General features: G+C 40.8%; 1 protein-coding gene across 33 annotated transcripts in view; it reads left to right on the forward strand.

Annotated features, from left to right (window-relative positions):
- LOC114641392 (C-type lectin domain family 5 member A-like) overlaps window positions 1-25,194 on the forward strand; it is a 1,576,682-nt gene that overhangs the window by 249,941 nt on the left and 1,301,547 nt on the right. For 19 of the 33 annotated variants that reach the window (XR_007934659.1, XR_007934660.1, XR_007934661.1 and 16 more), the window contains exons 1-2: window positions 14,555-14,673; window positions 14,900-14,947. The exons of 8 other annotated variants lie outside the window; for them this stretch is intronic. The gene's annotated coding sequence lies outside the window, so the exon portion shown is untranslated. Of the gene's footprint in view, window positions 1-14,554; window positions 14,674-14,899; window positions 14,948-25,194 lie in introns of those variants that run through there. 6 more of the 33 variants (XM_051925952.1, XM_051925951.1, XM_051925955.1 and 3 more) reach the window with 1 other exon arrangement.

Below are 25,194 nucleotides of genomic sequence, written 5' to 3' on the forward strand. Positions count from 1 at the left end.
GCATTTGTAACACTGTTGACAATTCTCAATTGCTGGAAAGACGTTGGACCGGGCACATTTACCAACAGCATGTGAACAAAGAAGCATTCATCTTGATTGGGATGCACGGTGTACAGTCTGCCTATCGTAGTTTCTTTGAATATGCCAGGTTGTCCGTTGACTCGCTCTCCTCGTTTGCGTTGTTCAAATGATTTTCTACTCGCATTCCATGTGTAATACGTAGGCACTTCCGAATACAGCAGTGTTTTCGCAAACACGTCATTTTGACATAACGTAAAGAAAGCAGTTAACGTTGTAGCCAGTGGATTCAGGGCTATTTGTTGCACATTTGCAGCTGTGAAATAAACGCGTTGTCCATTTTCTAGATGTACTGCTAAGTGAACAACATCTGGACTTCGTTCATGTATGGGAAATGAAAGAATTCGCCATACAGCTTCATTGCTGCTTATGTATCATCCAGCCTAATACTGTGCGATTTCATCGATATGTATGACCGCATTCCTATCACTTCTTTCTGGTTGCACGCCAAAAACTGCCATGTCGCTGCCTTTATTCACGTACCGTATTTACAAATGTATTTGATTGAAACATTGAAATAGAATCGTAAAATATTTAGTATAGCGTGTTTTGCTTTTACATCCAACAGATGGCGCTGTGTTTTCAAAAAAAGCATGTTTTTACCTGTCACAGGTGTGACATCTATATAATATGTATATAAAAACACGCGCGTATTCGAATGCAACGTTGTGTCAAAATTTCAAAGCAATCTGTGAAGAACTTTCGGAGATTTAAGTCTACTAAACGTCTTTATTATAACTGCTTTATTATAGCAGGTGAGGGGACGCTGGTGCAAGCTTGTTGTTGCCGGTCCTCCCTGTTAACAACACTTTTCGCAAAATTTGCCTTAATTCTGCACTTTCTTACGCTTGTTTTATTTCATTTATTGTATGTATAGTTCATGGATACAGCTGACTCGAATTGCATGGATTTGGCTTAATATTTACAGATTTTATGGACTTCACTTTACTTGGAACAGCTGAGTATGTGGATCAAGGGACGAGACCTACGAACATTTCTTTGTACCTGGCGATCTAGCACCTCGGGATTATCTGTCTCCATGATTATATTCGCTATGCTGATCTGCTCCCATTTCATCTTACAGTACCCTACGACCGGGAACTGATCTGATGTTCATACGAACCTGGTTTACGGCTTATGGCTCCGGAGTGATCACGCCTGAATTTACCAAGCGTTACTGTTTATAGCTGTGCATTGGAACATCCAAATCCTGCTTCCTCCTCCTGCTGTGCTTTCTGCTGCTTGCTATCGCTGCTCACCTACGCTACCACACCCGCCTGTCCTACTGGCTCCGTTGTGCTGTGCTGCTTCTACACTGCTATCAGCTAAGTATCACTCATCATTTTAGCGCTTTGAGTACTGAGAAAAGCGCTATATAAATGTAATGAATTATTATTATCTATACTAATAAAAGGCAAAGCCCTCACTCACTCACTCACTCACTCACTCACTCACTCACTCACTCACTCACTCACTCACTCACTCACTCACTCACTCACTCACTCACTCACTCACTCACTCACTCACTCACTCACTCATCACTAATTCTCCAACTTCCTGTGTAGGTGGAAGGCTGAAATTTGGCAGGCTCATTCCTTACAGCTTACTTACAAAAGTTAGGCAGGTTTCATTTCGAAATTCTAAGCGTAATGGTCATAACTGGAACCTTTTTTTTGTCCATTTACTGTAATGGAGGAGGCGGAGTCACGTATCGCGTCATCACGCCTCCTACGTAATCACGTGAACTGAAAACAAGGAAGAGATTTACAGCACGACTCAAACGCGGAAACGAAGGTAAATGACGTTAATTGTTGAGTGTCTTTTTAATACTGTGTAAGCATACATATTAACACATGTGCAATTAAACGTGTGCATTTACGGGGTGATTTCTCAGGCTTAAAAGCTCGCCTTTTATTAAAAAGGTAAATGCAAACTGTTTTCATTCTGAAGGGAACAAACCACGTTACATTTCAGCCGTTAAATGCGCAAAAATGTCGGTATACCAGATAAATAAGCGCAACATATTATCAGTTGTATTGTATGCTTACAATACATATAGAAATGTGTTAATCGTTAACCAATAGTATGGGATGGTGTTTTACGACTCGCGCCTTGATTTAAATGATTGCATGTCTTGGTGGGTTTGTGTAGCTTATTGTCAATATCTTTACACCTGTTTTTAAGACTTATTGACTGAAACGGGCTTTCACGAAAAAACTTAGGGCTTTGCTACAAGATACACCCTCCACAAGTTAAGGAAGTAAAAATAAAAGGTATATATTTCTGTTTTATTTAAACCTTTTAAGTTCGTATGCATAGCCCCATTTGGCTGTTTTAGTTTTTTTTTTTTTTCTTCAGTAATATTTAATCTCCTTAAAGAAAAACAACATATGCATTTTACTTTTTTGTATCTCTTTAGTAATATTTTAGTGTAAAATTATAACCAGTATTTAAACCTTTTGTTACTTTATAAAGTTATTTTACACAATGTTGAAAAATTAATAAGAAAGCTACATATTTTGGCAGCTGCTGCTTTAATTTTCAATGAAATGAAAAAAGCTCTCCAAGAGAAAACCTCAATGAAGAAGAAACAGTTTGCACTATCTAAAAAGGAGAAACCCTCATTTATAAAGGTTTGCTGCAGATGACTTAACTGAAAATAAATGAATAGTTTCTATGTGTATAATACATATTTATCTATTTTACTTATGCCTTTATTCCAGCAACTTGCAACATCTGAGGTACAATTTGTTACATTACTTTTGTTTTTTGCAGCACAGGCAGGTGAAGTGACTTCCTCAGGGTCACACAGTGGTGTCAGTACCAGGATTTGAACTGACAAGCTCCGGGTTTGCTGAAATATTACTGAAGAAAGAAAAAAAACGAAAACGGGCAAATAGGGCTATGCATACAAATGTCCATCCATCCATTATCCAACCTGCTATATCCTAAATACAGGAGCCAATCCCTGCCAACACAGGGCACAAGGCAGGAAACAAACCCCGGGCAAGGTGCCAGCCCACCGCAGGGCGCACACACCCACACACCAGGGACAATTTAGAATCGCCAATGCACCTAACCTGCATGTCTTTGGACTGTGGGAGGAAACCGGAGTACCCTGAGGAAACCCAGACAGACACGGGGAGAACATTCAAACTCCACGCAGGGAAGTGAACCCGGGTCTCCTAACTGGCACCTTTCACTGCGCCACCATGCCACCTGCATACAAACTTAAAAGGTTTAAATAAAACAGAAATATATACCTTTATTTTTACTTCCTTAACTTGTGGAGGGTGTATCCTGCAGCAAAGCCCTAAGTTTTTTCATGAAAGCCCCTTTCAGTCAATAAGCCTTAAAAACAGGTGTAAAGCTAAACTTGCAGCACCGCTATTCAATTACACTTGGCTAACGCCTCTCCTAAGGGGACATACTGTGGGATCTGGGCATCAGTCAAAGCACCAATCACAGGCCTGATTAGAAAGCGAAAAGCTGTGATTTGTCGTCTCCCTCCCATGTAACAATCACAGCCCGTGTTACAACGCACTATGTATGTATGTATATATGTATATGTGTGTATATGTAGATATGTGTATATGTATATATGTGTATGTGTGTGTGTATATGTATGTGTATATATATGTTGATATGTGTATATATATATATATATATATATATATATATATATATATATATATATATATATATATATATATATATATATGTGGATGTGTATATGTATATATATATATATATATATATATATGTATATGTAGATATATGTATATGTAGATATATGTATATGTAGATATGTGTATATATGTATATGTATATATATGTTTACATAACCTCTTTAACACACTACCTCTCTGCTGCGAAGCGCGGGTATTTTGCTAGTTTATTATTAAACACTAAAGTACAAAAACGAAGTAGAAAGTAACACTAAACCGCAACACTGCCAGGAACACCGGCACACTGCGTCTACTAAACACTAAGAAACACTAAAGAAAAAAATACTATTCAGTAAGTACCACGTCAGCTGCGGAGCGAAATGAAGTGAATGAAATGAGGTGAATGGGAGGGGAGATGATCACATGACTCCCCCACCTGCCTTAACTCTCCATCCCTCCACAAACATAGTTCTCTCGGATCCCAGCTCTCCTTTCGCACACCGCATCTACTAAACACTTAGAAATACTAAAGGAAAAAATACTATTCAGTAAGCACCGCGTCTACTAAACAGTAAAGGAGAAAGGACTAAACGCTATGGAAAAAGAACAGCAAGACCGCGCCAGCTGTGGAGCTCAGCTCAGAGCGAAATGAAGTGAATGAAATGAGGTGAATGGGAGGGGAGATGATCACATGACTCCAACACCTGCCTTAACTCTCCATCCCTCCACAAACACACAAACACAGTCTCTCGGATCCCAACTCTCCTTTATATATATAGGTGTGAAAGGATTGTAGAACAATAGAAAAAAATTTCGTCCGCCGAGTCTCAAAACTTATGAAACAACCCTCGTAGATAGATAGATAGATAGATAGATAGATAGATAGATAGATAGATAGATAGATAGATAGATAGATAGATAGATAGATAGATAGATAGATAGATAGATAGATAGATAGATAGATAGATAGATAGATAGATAGATAGATAGATAGATAGATAGATAGATAGATAGATAGATAGATAGAACTTTACTAGTCTCCAGGAGTAAATTTGACTTTTTACTGAAGGTCTTTAAATAAACAAATACATAAATAGATAGATAAGTAAGTAAAACAACATTCAATTGCTGTTCAGCACATGTATTTAATTCCCAAAAAGGCTTTCCCATAGCTCTGTCTACTGATTCCTGTTGTCCCTTCTGCCTTGCAAGCACTTCAGATGACTTTTTCCATAAGTTCTTGGAGGGCCCCCAGTCGTGGCTTTCTAAATGTCTATTTTTAATTTTCTCCTGAATATTTCTGTCACAATAACATCGCACTTCTTCCTACTGTTTTACTTTTATTGAACCTCTCATCTTTCTTCATCTCTACTTTCCAACAGAGTCTGTTTTGCTCATGAACAACTGCAAAGTCTTCTCCAGCTTTTTGTTCCTTTACATCTGGGCAAACTTCCCTTTTTCTTGTTCATCGTACTCTTGCAGAATTCTTAGCGGCAGTGATCGCTGACTCGCCTAATTCACATATTTTACCACAATAGACCCTAAGGGCCACGCTGCATTTTCCTCCGAGGTTTTGCTCAGGCTGTTTTCTTTTGACCTTATTTAATATGGTGTACTTTATGGATGGATGAGGTTGGATGAGGTGCAGCTGTATTTTTACCTTTATTACTATAATTTTCATTGTCTTCTTTTGAGTTTTTATTAGAAACCTGCTGATTATTATTTTTATATTGCTCATGTTATTTCAACGGCAATAAAAATGCAATCAAAGAGAAAAAACAGCTAAAATCTTAGCTAAAGAGAAAAGCCTATGGAAATTCTCATGTGTCCATTTATCAGTGAGTTTTAAGTAATCAAAAAATTAAACAAATAGAACACTCAGATAAAATACAGACAATCATGGATCCACTGACACCTCAACATCAACTTAGCCTTTGTTGGTAACTCCATCCACCCATTTTTAATTTTCTGCTTATTCAGAGGATGTTGGAACCCAGCAAGCATTGGGCACAAGGCAAGAACAATCCCTGGATGGGGTACGAGTCCATCACTTGGTGAACACACACAGGACAATTTGGGACCACCAGACTACCTGATCTGCATGTCGTTGGAGTGTTGGAGGAAAAAGAAGCAGCTGGAGGAAATCCACAGAGACACTGAGAGAACATGCAAACAGCACAGGAGGACCCTGTCTTCTTGTTACGAGGCAGCAGTGCTAATACTGTGCCACTCATAAATTTTACTTTGATTTGCAAACCTTTAGAATTCAGTAAAGTAAAATAAGGTTTTACAAATGTATAATCTACTGTATAATATACATTAAAGGGTAAGTTTGGTATTTCTCAAGTCACAGTTATTTTTCACAGAGATGGTATACCATACATGAGTTTGCCATGCAAAATTCTGTTTCAAAGTCCAGCATTTCCTATAAATTAAAAAAAAATATATCTTCCCTTACTGGCATTCTACATTGGGCACGGGTACAGCTAGAAAACAAAAGCCTTAAAACTTATTGATTAAGTCTATTTTTTCAAGCCAAAAATTTTCCTGAGTATTGCTACACATTTCAAGGTGGCACACTAATTGCAATACAGCACATCCACGCTGTTTAAAGAAATTTAAAAAGCACAAAGCAAACCACTGATGTGAGATTCTGCCCTTTCAATCCATGGCATGTTTCATGGTCATTGACAAGGCTTCACCTCATAAAGTCATCACCCCACACTGAATGCTGTGGCCCTGATGTGAATTGCCATCTCTGTTCTGTAGACAACTAGGCAATAATAACTGAAAAAGGCACACTTGTGATCACTTATATTCCTTCACTACTACGAAGCTTATTTCACCCCTCAACCCTCGGCTGGCATTGCTGCCCCACAGCACCAGGGTCTGCATGAGTTATGCTTGTTCTCCCTGTGCATTTATGGATTGATTGTTATTTATGCAAAGTACAATGAGACTCCTAATGTGCTCTTTCCACTACGCTGCCACCATATGTGAATCTCACTATGTAGGCTTTGTAAAATAACAACACAGAATGTAACAAAAAAAAAACAATCATGATATGCTGTCACAGCATTGGTAGAACATATCTGCAAAAAATCAAATTACAGAGGTAAAATTAGCATTATTATCAGAATAGAGCTTGGTTGTTGGGTTGTCATAACTCCACTCATGACAGGGGCTGTGAACATACGAGTAAAAACAAAACTTTGTTCTTACATCAAGAAAAATAGGACCAAGAATCTGTGACAAAATAATTATTTCTAGTTTACTTTCAATATCAAAAAGATGCCTCATAAAAGCAAAATGGAATATTTTCCTAAATCAAAAGCTTTGCTGAAACAAAGTGGTTGTAAGTTTTAACACTAGAATCCCTGAAGCCTATGAAAAAACCTGTAATCTCAACACACCTTAAATTCCTTTGCACCTCTCCATCATCACCTTTTGTTTTGTAAATGTGTCGATAAGCTAATAATGATGTAAAGTGTATAATGTGTGAAGACTTTAGTCCAAATATCAAATAAACATGTGTGCTTTTATTCAAGAATATAACCAAAGAAAAAAAAAAAGTATTTGATTTACATGTGGCTGTCAATGAGTTAAAAACCCAAACTCAAATGTCAGTTGACAGAAAGGTGATGTGTATTCTGGGATGATGCAGAGATAAGAACTGCTGCCTTATAACCAAAAGGGTGCTGGTTTGAGTTCCGGCACTCCTCGTAGTGAGCTGCTGCTATTATTACTATAATGCAATAAAAACATACATTTGATTTCAGTCTGTAACACACGGTGTAAACTTACTACTATGCTACTTGTAAAAGTTAATGCTTGCTTTTTTATTATTCAGTTTTATTCTCTTAGTGATGTTCATGTGGCACAATGAACTTGCCTCTCCCTCTCCGAGTTGATGCCATTTATCTCCATTCTTTTCACAACAGCAGCGATGACCACAGCTGGTACTGTGCTTGATGCCTCCTCAGAACTATTTGTTGTACCAGCAATAGTACTAGGGTGTTGTACCGTGTTAGCCATTATGAATGTAGAGAAAAGCCAAGCAAAATGACCCCTTTTATTGGCTAACTAAAAAGATTACAATATGCAAGCTTTCGGGGCAACTCAGGCCCCTTCTTCAGATATACAAGACACCAAAATGTACCGCTACTACATGGAACTGAAGACCCGGTGGAAGAAACTGGCACACATGGACAGTGACATCTTCTTCTTAATGAAATGCAAAAAGGAAAATCTTATCCCGAAAGGCATCATGATAAGGAATCCAACCATTCACACTTATAATACTCGGTTTGCAGAGCAACTTTGTTTTAGGACATCTGCAAGGATAAGAAACCACTTAATCCAAATTTTCTACAACATCAAGAAGAACACGCAAAGAGAGATCCAAGACCTCATCCTGCTCCTTGGAAATGACAGGCAGGAGATGGTAAAGGAGCTCCATTGCTATTACAAAAGACTCCAGAAACTCCTTATTGTCAACAAAAAGAAAAAGCTGCATAGACTACGAGAGAAAGCTGGACACTTAATAGCAAAAAACAAAGAGCAACAGACCTGCATTGTTAATCTCTCCTCATACACACCAAATGAAGCAGATATTTCAGTTCTTACAAAGGGACTCTCATATTGTCCTGCAAAGCCCATTGACAACATCAGACTCTGCAGTGATATGGAAGAATTCTTCAGAAAACTCAGACTAAAAGAATTTTTCCACAAGAAAGAAAACAGTAACACACAGGAACCAACAACAAGCAGTTACAACAACCCCACCAATAAATCCACATGGACACCAGAAGCTGGCAGAAACTCTACCCTGGATAATTATATAGACTGCTTCCGACAGAGAGTGAAAACAGGAATGTTAAACAGGCAACAAAATCAGATAGAAAACATTACTAGGGATGAGCGGAGAGCCATACATTCACTAAGGGAAAATACAGAAATCATTGTCAAACCAGCAGACAAAGGGGGTGCTTTAGTCATCATGAACACATCAGATTACATACAGGAGGCACAAAGACAATTGTCCAATACTATGCATTATCACAAACTGCAAGAAGACCCAACAGATCTCTACAAAAAGGAACTAAAAAAGATAGTAAGTAGCTTTCCTCTTGACATCAGGGATCATGTAAACAGTTTAATTCCTGAGAACCCCAAAATGGGTTATTTCTACATGCTTCCTAAAATCCACAAAGAAGGGAACCCAGGAAGGCCTATAATCTCAGGAATTGGCTCCCTTACAGAAAATGTTTCAGGTTGACTGGAGCACATCTTTAAACCACTCGCCCGTAACACAACCAGTGACATCCAGGACACCACTGACTTCTGCTTTAGGCCCCTTACCTGAGGGAACCTTACTGGCCACAATGGATGTTGAGGCACTTTACATAAACATCCCCCATGATGATGGCATATTGGCATGTGAAATGTACCTCAATCAACATGATTTACCCACAAAGTCAGTAATAGAAATGATAAAATTCACTCTGACACATAATCTATTCTCTTTTGGACAGGATTGCTACTTACAACAAATGGGGACTGCAATGGGATGTCGGTTTGCACCTCACTATGCAAACCTATTTATGGCAAAATTGGAGGAAGATTTCACGTCAATGTGCATCGTAAAACCAATGTTGTACCTCCGTTACATAGATGACATCTTCATAATCTGGACTGCCAGTGAGAAGGACCTCTCTCCATTTTCATAATGAATAGAATTCTTTTCACCCCAACATAAAGCTGAAGCTGAATTACTCAAAAACAGAAGTCAGCTTCCTTGACACCACCGTTCAACTGAAAGACAACACCCTTGTAACTTCTGTTTTTCACAAACCGACAGACAGACGGACCTACCTGAAAAGTGATAGCTTCCACCCCAAGCATATAAGGCGCTCCATTATTTTCAGCCAAGCAATACGGTACAATCGTATTTGCTCAGACCCAACAGACCAGGATCAACAACTGCAGGAGCTCAGACAAGATTTCATCAGACAAGGTTACACCCCCAAAACAATACACCCTCAAATAAGAAGAGCTACTGCCATACCCAGAGACAACCTTCTGGAATATAAAAGCAAAGACAACAGGAACCGCATCCCCCTTGTTGTCTCCTACAACTCACATCTTGAAACACTTCAAAAAATTATAAAAGAACTTCAGCCAATACTAAACAATGAGCAAACACTGAAAAATGTATTTCCTGAACCTCCCCTCCTGGCATACAGACAACCACTAAACCTTCAGCAACTAATTGTCCGAAGCTCCATAAGTGAACCAACAGAAAATGGCACATCTCCATGTCTACAGAAAAGATGCAAAACATGTGCTCACATTTATGATCCAGACCGTATAGTTATACCACACTGCTGACTCGAACATCACATCAAGGGATCATTTTCCTGCAGATCATCTAATGTAGTCTACCTAAGTCTCTGCATGAAATGTCCTGACACTGCACTCTATGTGGGAGAAACTGGACAAACACTCCGCCAGAGAATGAATTTACACAGGTGCCACATTAAACATGGCAACACAGATGTTCCTGTAGCGGCCCACTTCAACAGCCATGGACACTGTGAGAAGGACTTTAAAGTCACAGGATTTATGGACAACTTGAAAACACAGCAAGAGAGAAAAGAATGGGAAGTTAAACTCATGTTAAAACTGAATACATTAGATAGATAGATAGATAGATAGATAGATAGATAGATAGATAGATAGATAGATAGATAGATAGATAGATAGATAGATAGATAGATAGATAGATAGATAGATAGATAGATAGATAGATAGATAGATAGATAGATAGATAGATAGATAGATAGATAGATAGATACTTTATTAATCCCAATTACAACATGACTTGAATAAAGACAAGAGTTTTATGGCCAGGTATGAGGATTGTTTACATCTCTCAGAATGACAGACAACCCGACTACAGACCCACATTGTTTTGACAAACTCATTACAAAGTTCAAAAGACTTTGGTGGACAGTCATCTTATCCAAAGATCTTGACCATACATTGTTCTTCTCTCTCTTGTTAAATTAACCCTAGCCTGAATGAATCTATTAATTTTTTACATTTCAAATGTCTCATTTAAAGATTTACCAATGTTATTTAATGTCCTAGAGTGTGTATATAAACACAGGGAACTCCAGTTTCTGTGTTACATCTCGCCTGAAGAAGGGGCCTGAGTTGCCTCGAAAGCTTGCATATTGTAATCTTTTCAGTTAGCCAATAAAAGGGGTCATTTTGCTTGGCTTTTCTTGTACCAGCAATCAAAGATACAATGTCCTGTGACCGCTACAAAAATGTCAGCACAATGACATGCAACAGCTGTTAACGCTATTCAGCTTTGAAAAATTCTGTATCCATCTACTGGTGATACGGGGGAAAAAAAAGACACAAAAACAAAACTCGATTGAAAAAAACAAAAAAATCTGTAGTTAATTAAAAAAGTTGCTTTCACAAGTATGATGGAGTATTACTTTACTATAGTGAACACTTTTCTACAGATTGTTTGATAGATGGGAGTTAATAATTAAAGATAGAGCCCTGGAAGCGATGCAGAAACACAATGAGGTACCAAACGAAAATAATGGCAGAAAAAGAAAAGCTGTTCTTGGTAATGCAACAACCATCCCATAAGTCCAGACGAAAGAAGGAAGAACAAGTACATAAAACTAATATAAATAAAAAGGAGAATAGACTGTACCCTGATTTAGCGACAGAATGCACTCCCTTTCCCTATGAGGACAATAGTCCATCACCATCACCTTAAGGGGCTGATGGAGGACACAGTGATGAGGAGGAGGAAAAAGACTTTAAAGATGAGGAGGATGAGGGAAGTGAAGTAGAACACCATGTGACTCGTTCGTCCGTTGCTGCCAAACAAAAACACTCAAAAAACTCAAAGTCCTCAGTCACACTTTCTTCTTCTTGGCCAGGAAAGGGTGCGTTGTTTCAAGCACCGCTAATAGAAGTGCCCAATGCAAGGTTTAACTCACATCAGCCGGTTAGTGACCAGAATCATCCCACTATGTTGGCACATGGGAATTGATGATGTATGATATGTATAAACCAAATGCTGCAGAATGGACTCAAGTCCTTAGGATAAAGTTGGGACCGGGCTGGAATGACATTGGGCAATCGAATGAAACCCTAGGTTGGCAGGGGAACGAAGGTGACCAGTTTAATACTCAGTGGACAGGATTTTGACAGTTGCTCAGGCAACTCATTATCAAAATGTGTTGTTTTCCTTTGCTAACGTTACACTCAAACAATGTAATAAATTGAACCCTGCAACTCTCCTGCCCATGAAAATGGACGGAACACCACAAAATTGTGAGCAAGAAATGCTAGCAGTCACCAAACTGCTAGTACTGTTTTAAAAGAGACCCTGCTAGAAGAAGGAGCAAAAGTGTTTGTAGATGGCTGTTCCTTAAGATTGGATATGCACCTGCTAGAAGCAGGCAGACTAAAGTTAAATCTATTGGCACAGACTGCTGTATTGCACGCCCTCATACGTGCCAGCCAACTGTTCAAATACAAGCAAGTGACTGTTTACACCAATTCTAGGTATGCTTTCGGGGTCTGTCAAGATCATGGCTCATTGTGGAAATTAAGGGGTTATAAACCTAGTACTGGAAAACTGATTCAGCATCATCTGCTGGTCAAATGCCTGTTAGATATCATACAGCTGCAAGCCACACTTGCGGTGGTGAAGTGTCAGTTTCACACAGGGAAAACAAATCCATTGAGTCAGGGAAATGCGCAAGCAGACGTGTGAGCAAAGAAAGCAAAGGATTCCACTTCACCACTAACCTCTTTATCCCTACAACAGGAGGAGGAATGAGAGTCTCCCAAAGATGTGGTTTTATCTCTACAAACTCTAGCAACGGAAAAGAAGATAAAGACGTGGCAGAAAGAGGGAAAAGAAAAAGATCCGAAAGGAATTTGGAATCCATCCGTTAACTAAAAATTCTTTTCTCCCAAAAGCTTCCTTTCCAGGTTTTGCAAAGGCTGCACATGGTCTGGACCAGAGATGCAATGATGGCACAGGTGCAACAATCCTGGCACGCCCCAGGGTTTTCAATTTTGTTGATCAATTCTGTAAAAGGTGTGCACTATGCCAAAGATTTAATGTAAGAGAAGGCCTGCAGGTAAGTCCGGCTGTAACACCAATGCCGGAGGGTCCTTTGAACATCTGCAGATGGATGGGTACAAAATTTCCCATATTGGCACGCAGATACCAAGTCAGAGGCCAAAGCGCAAGTTAAAGAAATCATACCACGTTGGGGTTTTGCCTAGGAAGTTGCAAACTTTCTCAGTGGCTGCAGATTGATGTCCGCCTCTACTGCAAATACCACCCACAGAGTGTAGGGATGGTAGAGTGTGTAAACTCCACCTTAATATTAAAATTGGCAAAAATCTGTGAACAAACAGGTCTATCTTGGCCTGATGCGCTGCCTTTGGCCCTGGCTGGCCTGTGGAGAAGGACTCATCACCAAATAGAGTTCTCTCCATTTGACATTCTTACTGGCTGCCCATGCTGATATGCCTTCCGCAAGGTAAAGTCACTCTCCACACAGTCGACAATGATCTTGTGTCTTTGCTTTCAGGTCTGCGTAGTGCTTTACAGACAAGTGAGGGAAACATGGAGGACTACCTTGTTACCTGAAATGTCCATTTCTATCCCAATTGGGATTTGGGACCTTAATAGAGACACACGGTGAAAACACTGACATCAACCTAGGTGGAGAGGACCATTGCAAGTACTGCTTAGTAACTCCACATATCGTGAAAGTTGAAAGACTTCCCTCTTGGACACACATTTCCCATTGCAAAAAGTAGACTGGAGAAAACTATTTGATTGTTGTACATCATGTATTTCTTTCTTCACTGTTTCCTTTTTTGTACTGTAAGTTCGGCACTTTCGGATCTGTACTCTCCTTACATTCTTCGAGATAATACCTGGTATCAATGGGTTGAGTATACAGGTCAGATAGATACACCCAATGCCTTAACTTTTCCACGGACATTTGAAAAAAAAAACTGGGGAGATGTGAAAGAAAAATGAACTGCTTGCAAGCTACTAAGGGTTAAAAGCTGACAAAGCTGTTTTACTATGACAGCAGGTTATTCATACAAGCGACTGTCATAAGACAGGGAGCAGTAAGCTGACCGAGGACAATTTCCAGTTTCTTTAGGAACACGTCTGTTAGACACAGGAAAGATGACCTTTCCTTCTTTAGGATCCATCTGATACGTGCACAAAACAGAAACAGATGGCCCATTTGTGTAATAAAATGAAATGCTTAGGTAAACAATATTATGCTTTTTGATAAGTAAGAGGAAGGAGGAGGGAGGAAAAAAATATAAAGCTGACTGAATAGGGGAATGTGCGATCTTCTGCCTTCCAATGCATGAATCCATGTACTCATCTGTGACTGAAAAAAATCTGATTGATTGAACTATTCCTGTCTTCCTCTGAGCTTTCTTCCACAATGGTTAGAATGAAACCCTGCAGCCAGGGTAGACCTGCACGACCAGAGCTGGACACCCCTGATGTACACACATGTACAGTGACCAACAGGCCACCTCACCAAACAGCTGATGACATCTTATAAGGCATCCCCTGTGAAAAGACTCCCAATGTTGACCACTGTAACTCTGCGCCTCTTTTCTTCATGTAGAAATGAAGAATCTGAAGAGTCAAACTCTGTGAAAGGATCTGCTTGGACCGAACCTCAGAGATGTGATGCCCAAAGCCTTTAAAGGCCCTCAGCACAGAGTGTTCTGCTCATTCTTGGTGGGCACTCCAGCTGAACTCCACACGCCTGACTTCTCTGACTAACAGGACCTGAAGACCATCTGTGGTGAAGAGGAACAGCCAAGAGATAAAGTGAGAGCTGCTAAGTCTATCCACAAGTCTTTACACACCAGTGAGCCCAGTGTGTTACACAGCAGTGGGTATGCTGGGCACTGAGTAGGACTTTAGTGGTCTTCAGTGTTTTAGCTGCTCGTCAGTTATGTGTTACATTTGAACTGCCCTGTTCTAGTAATGCCTGCCCAGTGAATGTCACCAAATGCCATCTTCACAGTCCCCATTCTGCTCTTGTCATCTGCAGGTACTCGTGCAGTCGTCTGAACCTCTGAGTGGTGAGCAGTTTTTACAGGTGAGTTTCTGTTCTTATTGATTTGGTGGTCCTGACGAGTATCTCTGACACTTGTCCTTCCCTGGTGCGTCACTGTCTCACACAAGTGCTGGCCCACTTTCATTCATCTCAATTTAATTTTATTGATATTATTTGACTGCGGTGGGCTGGTGCCCTGTCTGGGGTTTGTTTCCTGCCTGTGTTGGCTGGGATTGGCTCTAGCAGACCCCCGTGACCCTGTGGTTAGGATATAGCGGGTTGGATAATGGATGGATGGATATTATTTGAAGAAAACAACATTCCATACAATCCTGTCAAGCAAAATTCAACCGCCACCCAAGAGAAAGAGAGGAGAAACTACAAGATGAGCAAAGCTTTAAAAAAGGAAATAAAAAAGAGACAAAGAGGAATGTCCTACTGCCCAATATAAATGGCTATTCTAGGATTTGACTCATTAATGAGATCCTGCCATCCATCCATCCATCCATTTTCCAATCCGCTGAATCCGAACACAGGGTCACGGGGGTCTGCTGGAGCCAATCCCAGCCAACACAGGGCACAAGGCAGGAACCAATCCCGGGCAGGGTGCCAACCCACCGCAGGACACACACAAACACACCCACACACCAAGCACACACTAGGGCCAATTTAGAATCTCCAATCCACCTAACCTGCATGTCTTTGGACAGTGGGAGGAAACCCACGCAGACACGGGGAGAACATGCAAACTCCACGCAGGGAGGACCCGGGAAGTGAACCCGGGTCCCCAGATCTCCCAACTGCGAGGCAGCAGCGCTACCCACTGCGCCACCGTGCTGCCCAGATCCTGCCATATTTTAATTAAGTTTTGAGCGGATCTTCTAAGTGGGAATTTGATTTTTCCAATTTCAAATATTCCAGGACATCAGTTACCCACTGACTTAAAAGAGGTGGGGGGTGGGATTCTGTCAGTTGAGCAGGATAAGTCGTCATTCATTCTAGTAATGCAGTGAAGGCCATTACAGTTGGTGCGTCCTTCTCCACTGTAAGCCCACCCTGCTGGAGCCCACCAAGCACAGCTGTTAATGGGTCAGGAGTGACTGTGACGCCGAGGCTGTCTGCTAGGCAGTCAAAGGTTTTGGTCCAGAATGACGTCAATTTCATGCAGGCCCAAACCATGAGGCCCAGTGAGGCTGGAGCATAAATACGATGTTCACAGGTTGAGTCTTGGCCTGGATCCATTTTGGACAATTTGAAGTGAGATAAATGTGCTTGATAAAAGATTTGAAATGGAATGATTGAGTGTTTTGTGCATTTGGAGTTGGAGTGACGTCTCTGTGTGTGTGGCTGGCTGCCTTCCACTCCTTTTTACAGATGGTAAGTGAATGATCCTTTCACAAACATACCGCAGGATCTGTGAAAGGAAGAGACGTCAAGATGCTTTTCTATTTTATTGAGATGCTGTCTGAGTTTTTAGACTGATCAGGATTGACTCTGGAATAGAAATGGCTGGGAGTTGAGGAAAACTGGGCAGGTTCCTGTTAGCAAAGTTAAAGTGATAAGAAAGTAGTGGAAAAATTGTGTTGGTGGGAAATTACATTTGAAATGTAATTGTTCATAAGATGCAAAGATATTATCAATATACAGTTCTCAAAGCGTTTAAATTCTGTATGTTGTTCAAACATTAAATATTGTGTAGGATTGAGAGGGCAGAGAAAGATGATTATCATGTAAAAGTGTGACAGATTAGAGCTTCTCTGTCTTAAATTGCTTCCTACATTGGTTTAATATTCTAAGTGAGTGACGGACAGTTGAATTATTAGCATATTGATGATAATTTGTATTTACTGGGCCACACAGCTGGGCATATAAAGAAGTACAGCAAGATTTGATTTCTATTGCACACCAGGCTTGTGTATATTCATCAGTTTGTATTGATGTCCAGATCATTACAGTTTGAATAGCAAGATGTTGTTGATAAAGATCTTTATATTGACTTGTGATGTTTAGCCCTAGATATTTAAACTGATCTGCTAAAATAAATGGGAAGGTGCCAGTCTAGTATTGTGTGCTGGAGAGTTCACTGGACAAAGCACACTTTATTCACACGAGTCTGAGTCCTGATATCTTGTGAAACAATGCAAGGGCTGTTAGGACTGCTGGCCCAGAATGCACTGGGTCAGATATAAACAGGACCATACCATCTGCATATGTGCTGTTAGGACTGCTGGCCCAGAATGCACTGGGTCAGATATAAACAGGACCATATCATCTGCATATGCTGATATTGTGTGTTCAAGGCCTTAACTGATAATCCCCTTTATCTCTGATACATTTCTAAAGTGAACAGCCAATGGCTCAATGGTGACCGTATAGTGCAATGGTGACGGATGGCAGCCAGTTTGAAGGAGTGAGTTTGAAATAATGTTAATACAAACAGAGTCTTGTGGAGTAATATAAAGTAGTTTGATCCATGCACTTATATTTGGGCAATGTGATGAAGAGGTCGTCCCATTCAAAGATGTCAAATGCTTTTTCTGCATCCAAAGATAATAAGATGTGAGGGACGTCCGGCACATCTACCGGCCAGGATGCCTCCTTGAAGGAAGACGTGTGTCTTATCTTCTTTAAACTGGGTAGAATATCAGGACTTCTAGTACTCTCTAAAGGTGTGGCTTACATTTGTATGGTCATTGATTTTATCTCCATATTTGTTGGTAATTTCTGTTATTGTGTTGCAGACTTCCTGCTTGTAGATTTAGTGAGTTGTCAGCTTTCTCTCTATGTTCATAGTAATGATGTCACAGTTTAAAGATGAGATGTTCCGTTTCTTTTGTTCTCAGAAGGTTAAATTCCGATTGTAAAGCCGGTCTTTACCTATAAAGTGCCTCATTTGGACACCTGACATATTCTTGATCTGTTCTGGTAGTTTCATTGGTTAACTCTGAAGGCTTCTTGGTTTTCTAATTCATTGAAGTAATCTTTCTTCTTAAAAATGCCTTCATATTTTTCCAGAGTTTTCCTGCAGAGACATCAGAAGATGTGTTTGTCTCTGAAAAATGATGAGTTTGCTTGGAGATGAATTCTGTATAGACCTCATCAGCTAATGACAGGAGGTTAAGATGGCAGCTTTGACGTGAGTGTGTAGGACATAGTGATTTAGGCTTCATGATCAGAGGGGCATGGTCAGAGATAACAATAGCATCATACTTGCAACATTTGACAGTGGAAAAAAATTGTTATCTATATCTGTAAAGAAATAATAAGTTCTTGAGTGACTGTGATGTACTAAAGATAAGAAGGAATATGCGCTTGAGTTTGGATTTTAAAATCTCCAAGGTTCTGTTGAGTTATGATCCATTACAAACTAGCTGATTATTTTTGCAGTGTTAGATGTTATTGCCACTGTTTTTTTTTTTTGTTCTTTTGTTTAGCCTTATACAATTTCTTGTATTAGGAATTTGGTAGTTTTCGCATACCCCTTGGGGTCAGAGCACAGGGTCAGCCATTGTACAGCGCCCCTGGAGCACTTACAGGTTAAGGGCCTTCCTCAAGGGCCCAGCAGAGCAGTGGCCTTTTTGGCAGTGACAGGGATTCAAACCGGCAACCTTTGGGATACCAGCGTAGATCCTTAGCCTCAGAGCCACCACTCCGAGATCTATCCATGTTTGGATTTAAAACACAATTAAAGTCTCCATCCTTTATAAACTTTATGAGTGTTCACATTAGGAATAAATGCAAATACATTTTGGATTAAAAAATCGCTCATCATCCACATTAAGTGCACAGACATTCATCAAAATGACTTTAGATTGAAATAAATTACCCATCACCCTGACATATCAGCTTTCAGGATCAGATATTACATCAGATATTGCAAATGTGATTGTTTTGTGTATTATGTTTCCAGCGTCTCTAGTTTTCTATGTATAGCTGGGGTGTAAAATTTTCCCAGTCTAATTTCTTTGTAACCAGAACTGGTCCTTAATTATTAAGCAAGTCTTCTGTAAAAAAAATACTCTCTTGGCATTTACTGTAGATCTGTTAGGTGAGAAAAGACTCTTTTTACCTTTGACTTTCCAGCTCACAAGGTTCACTGTTTGGTCATAGAGACACTGGTTCTGAACTTTTGAGGACATTTTGTAAACTTAAGTAAAAGTAGTATGTTGTTTCATACAACAGCTTTGACTTTGATTTCATGTTGTTGCAGAGGATTGTGGCTACAGAGCCTATTATTATGTTGGCACCAATAGTTGTCGGGGAAAAAGGTTAAATGAGAAGTAACTTGCTCTGTTTTAAATGATGTCAGGATCAGTCTTTTTAGCTCTCTCTCTGCTTCTTTTGGAGAATTGAAAATGTAGAATTGGTCATCAAAAGTTACTTTTCATTTAGAAGTAAACAAGGGGTTGTATATTGGATTTTGGCTTTGCGTAGGTGCAGATGAATGCTGTAGAATGCAGCTCTTTTAGCAGATGTTGAAGGGGAGAAATCTGGAAAAATATGAATGTGATTATTTTCAAATATTCAGTAATTTCCAGTTTCTGTCTAAGAATCAACATCAAATTTTCCTAAAGCTTATTACTTTGTCAAAACAGAAAACCGTATGTGGTAAGCGGCTGAGATCTCAGTCTCTCGATTTAAAGTCCTCTCCAGATATTCTAGAGAATAGTTCAGCTATGAATTTCACTGGGTTTGGACTTTCACAATTTTCAGGAAGACTTTCGATTCTGATATTGTTTCTTCTGTTTCTATCTTCCAGGGAGCTTTTTGCATTCAGATTCTACAGCAGATGCTTTTTTGATGTCAATTGTTCAATATCTTCAATACGAGTTATAAACGTTTGCTTAACCTCTTTAAGCTGAGCACCAAGTACACTAATTTTATTTTCAAACTTACTCATATTTTCTGGTATTTTTAATCATTCTTGCTAGAATTTCTTTGAAGGTTCCACCAAACTTATTACATAAATATACCTCCTGGTCTTTAATATCCTGAAGCAGCTTGTCATGTCTCTCGTTCATATCCTTCTTTATATCCCTTATCTTTCTTTATCTCATTCTTTATATCATTTATATATCCCCCGAGTGTGGTAATCATTACCTTCAGCTCAGACAGTTTGTTTCCATCTTCTGTAGTTGTGAGTCGGTTGGTGTTGATGCTGTTGACTTACTGGGGGTGTTGTGAGTACTTGACAGTGAGGATTGAGAGGCCATGCTCAATTTCGATAATCTGCCTGAGATCAGCGAATTTTCCCTGCCTGCCTCAGTTTTGTTCCCACTTTCTCACTTGACTGGTGTTGATTCTACAGCATGAGATCCCGGCTGATCTGTTCCTTTGCCGGTCTTTTCCAAGTCAGTCTCTGGCAGGCCATATTGTGAACTGGAACTTGAGCCCAGTTTAAACTTTGATGAAGCTTTAGCTTCCTTTTCCTTCTCTTTCTGAACCTTTGGTCTGTTGCTCATGCTTGTATATTCTTGTATACACTTGTAATTAAATCCACTCAGGTTGTCTAAATACAGGATACCTCAGAATGATTGTAGTAACGTAAAAACACCACTGCCAGTAGAGCTCCGTCCTAGATGGCCATCTCTCACACCGGACGAAACTCTTGTCTTTTTCCTCTTTTCTTTCTCTATTTCTCTGACTCTCTTATCTCTCGCTGTTTCTAATTCACATTCCTCTGTTCCTAAAGCACCACATTTTGTTGTAAATCAGAGAATGAAAGATGAGATTGTGACACTGGAGTGACCTGTGGTGTTATTAGACATGGTGATGAAAAATAAAGGATAAAAGAAAAAAATACCTGAAAAGAGAGATAAGGAGACAAAGAAGGAGGATAAAATTAACAAAGTTTTTGAACACATTGTGAATATCCTGAGCATCCAAACCAGTCAAAAGATGGTTGAAAGAAACACTTGTTGCCCTTGACCCCCAAAATAACATAGCAGAGACATAAAATGAATAAAACAAAAATGTGACCACAACACTGTCACTACATCAGAACAATTAGACCTCACCATTCACTTTCACTCTCGCGAATCACACCCAATTCAAGCATCTGCGTCTCCTCATTGTGTACCTCAGCCCTATCTTCTTCTGGTAAATGATACGGACACATCTTTACTTCAACACCAATCATATTCTTGTGTCCAGCGAGTTCAGTCCGGCCAGACAAGAATAAAAAGACAGCAGAGTCCTTCCCATTCAGGGACAGTAAATCAGCGTTCTGCGTGTCCGTCAAATCGTCGTCAATATCTCAGTCTGAGAGACTTCAGCTGCAGTGGCCACCACCTCATTAGGGTCACGCTACTCCTACAAAACATTCACATGTAAGATCTGAACAGGCTTCCCCCAGTCAGAAATCCTAACCCTCTTCTTCACAAAGCTCTTTCGTTCCTCCACACCATTGGCCTCCAGCCATTTTTGCCACAAAATTGTGCGGGTCAGACTGGACCAAAACAAGTACCCGATTGCCCTTTTGGAATTCACAGTTTGATTTTTGTATAATAATTATGTTTTTGTGCCTCTTGTTCGTGCTGAAACCCCTGTCCATTCTTCTCAAAGAATATCCAACACCCCTCATGGTCTCCTGTGAAATAATAGTTCAAATGGACTTAAGCTCGTAGATGCCTGCGTAGACTCACGAACCACGAACATAAGAAAGATGCAACACCTTCTCCCATCGTGGTCATCGTGAGCCACAAGCCAAATTATGTGCTTGAAATTCTTGTTAAATCGTTCAGTCAGGCCATTCATCTGAGGATGATAAACTGTGGTCCTCGATTGTTTAGTTGCAAGGCTCTCATTCATTACGCAGGAGGTAAAGGGCATACCCTGATCTTGTGTGGAAAGCCAATACGAGTAAAAACCTCCGACAAAGCCTTTGTCACATCCTACATGTTAGCCTTCCACAAAGGGGCCTCCTTGGGATATCTTGTTGCATAATCAGCCAACACAAGCATGTACTGATAACCACTCTTACTCTTGGGAAGTGGACAAGAATGTCTAACCTAACTCTCTCGAAAGGGATGTCCAAAATAGGCATTGGTGAAAGGGGAGCCCTAGTGGGTCTAAGGGTGGAAACAACTTGACAGTCGGGGCAAAACTCATAATACTGCTCCCCATCTCTGGCCATATTCAGCCAATTAAATAATTTCAAAAGGTGATCCCTCATCTTCTCAGCATCGAGATAACTCCTCCAAGAAGTGTATGAGCAATTTTCCTATGACCGCTCGGGACCACCAACTGTTCACTCAGCCCGCCTCAATGCAATCAGAAATCACCTGATACAAGGATGCAATTTTTAACTGAAAAGAGGGGAGTTTTGACACAAGGACCCCTCCCAGTCTTCATAGCAAAAATCATCTGTGACATGTGCGTGTTCAAGTGCAAAATCGAAGCTATCGGCTTGTTGCAAATGAGTGTGTCAGTCATATGCTTCCCCAGAGCCCGATTCAGCAGCCCCCTCTTCCATAGCTAATGTTTCCCCAGAGTGCAAAGCAGCAACCCCATCTGAGGAGGCTGAAAGTTCATGCGCCTGTTGTGAAGATCCCACCAACTGTCCTGGAAACTCGGGTGAGGGTTCGTCCCCATCCTCACAGGACAAATCAGTTTCAATCTCCAAGCCAACTTCCTTACAGACTCTTGTCAGCTCCTCCCTTTCTACTAAAGGAAGAAGCAATTTGCAAGCGGCCAAGACCTGCAGGAATAGGGCATTAGTCTTCAAAGCTAAGAAAGGCCAAGGTGAAGAGTCTGAAACGGAAGTCCAAACTTTAAAGTTCCTTTCCTTAAGTCAAATCCAACATAATTTTGACATTGCTCCAGGACCTCTCATTACATCAATTATACCAGGCAACATGGCAGTAATAGAAAGGTTTTCTATAATGCTCTCTTCCCCACACAACCAGCTTTGCCTAAGGTCTATTAAGTCCTGCACATGTCTACTGACAGGGTGATTGGGGTCAATCTGCTTCAGCTGGAACTTGGCTAGGGAGCTCATACTAGTATGTAATCATAATAGTCAAGTCTCTGGAGAAGTTTTGCACCACTTGGCATCCCTGGTCAAGAAAGGGGTCAGGGTGGCAGCCCTCTTTTTGCCTGTCCCAGCGCATCAACATGGCTGTCCATTCAAAACACTCAGGGTCATCTGAAGGAGCCATCTTCTCGGGCACATCCCTATGATGCCCCTACAGACACCTCGTGCTGAGGCTGTTAGGGATCCCTCTGTGCAAGACCCACTTCTGGTACTACTTGTGATGTGAGGGTCACAGACTTGTACAAGTGAGGTGGTGAGTTCAAGTTTCCAAGAAAATCAGCTTTATTGTGAAAATGGACATTCTCAAGCATTTTATTCAAAAGAGAGCTGTCATCACTTCAGTACATACAAACCCAGCAAGCAAACAGTGATTTTTGTCAGTTGTTCTACATTAGCTCTCTTCCTCAGATTAAAAGAACAGATACTGTATCCTCTTTCATCAAGCAGGTTCATTCTGGAGGAGAGGCGACAGAAAGTGAGCACACAGCCAGGTCAGGTTTTAAATGTTGCTACGCTTCAACCATTGGGTGATTGAAACGTTACGTGGTGTGACAGATTAAAGGTCTCCGTGACCCCTTGAACCCTCAGACTACATGTCAGACACCAGGTAAAAGTCCAAATATGAATATTTATTATAATAATAAAGTGCACAAAGCACCCTCCTCTCCACAATACTCAATAATAAATCAATAATACCAATACAATAATTCCTCCACACTCCCAGACGCGTTGCCACCCTTCCACCCAGCTCAGCTCAGTGTGTGGGCTTTCCCACAGTCCTTTTATATCCCCTGACCCAGAAGTGGTTCCTAGACAAACCCACAAGTCCTTATTCCCTCCGGGTCAGGGTAAACAGTCCTTTCTTCAGCCCGGGAGCACGTCATTCCTTCCGGTCACGTGATGATGACGCACTCCCGGGTTATAGGGCACACAAGAGCCCACTAGCCCCCTTACAGCTACTCCCGGTGGCCCCCAAGGTATCCAGCAGGGCTGTGTATACAAACTACAAAGTCCATGAGGCCCTGCTGGAACTCGGGGCACCATCATGCTGTCCGGAGGGCTCCTCCTAGCGGCCTGGGGGTGGCAACCGGAGTCTGTAGCCGGTCGTCCATCACAGTGGTAAGCCTGCGAACTTGTAGTTGAACAGTCAGATCCTGCCTGTTTCAGTAGGTTGGGTCTCAACACTTTATATATAGTACATACAGGTAAAATTCTGTTACAACGAACTGCCATTGACCTAAAAAATCTTTTGTTGTAATGAAAATTTTGCAGTAACGAGATTCTGTATTTGTCACTATAGTGCTTTCTTTAACTTGCGTCCAAGCATTTGCAATCATTTCAATAGCTTCTTTCGCATTCATTTTAATCTCCTCCTGTCTACAAGTTATGCTGATGAGAATTTTTCACAGCATTTCCTTGCAATAATAAACTTTCAGGGTGTAAATGATGCCCAAACACAATGGCTGAAGCACTGCTGTGCAATTGGGTGGGAGGAATTCAATTCGAACATTATCTAAATCTGGAAGCCTGTTGTGGGCAGCACAGTTATTAATCAGAAGCCAAATCATCCTTTTCTTATGAACTCTTTTGGGATGGGACCCCCCCTACCCAATGGGAGAGACACGCCTAAGTGCATCCCGAATCATGATTGCTGCATCTGTGGAAGATTGTTTGTCCGATGCCTGGGCAGGACAACAGCAGGCTCACAACAGTGCAGTGAACCGCCACAGAAGCAAATCCTAAAAGATCGGGGTCACGCTATAAGTCCCTATCTTGCACCCCAAAACACGAGGCTGAGTCTCAGTACTTTAGCAAAACCAGCTTTATTCAGCTTGAAACAGAAACAGCAGGGTTATTTATTGTAACGTGATCTGCCCCTCTCCTATACTCAGACACAGCAGTCAGGCAGAGCCGTGGCCAGGTTAGTGGCCAAGTAATCCTGTTCTGTGCATTTACAATGTTCTGTGCATCACCCATCGAGATCTTTTCTGTTTGCTTCGGTGAAGAGCCGCAGCAGAGCTGTGAGCCTGCTGTTGCTCCTGCAATGGATAAACAGTCTTCCACAGACGCGATGATCGCACTTTGGGACACTCTTCAGCGTGTTGTACAGTTGGGGGAAGTCTCAAGAGAGTTTAGAAACCTCACATTTTCTTGAATGAGTGCCACATTAACAGGAATGTTTCTTTGGGGAAGGTCGGAGCCGTTTCTTACGGTAAGTTTTTTACTCTTGTCGTTTTCCTGTGGGTGTAAAGGA

Source organism: Erpetoichthys calabaricus, chromosome 4 (assembly GCF_900747795.2).
Source record: "Erpetoichthys calabaricus chromosome 4, fErpCal1.3, whole genome shotgun sequence".
Classification (NCBI taxonomy): domain Eukaryota; kingdom Metazoa; phylum Chordata; class Cladistia; order Polypteriformes; family Polypteridae; genus Erpetoichthys; species Erpetoichthys calabaricus.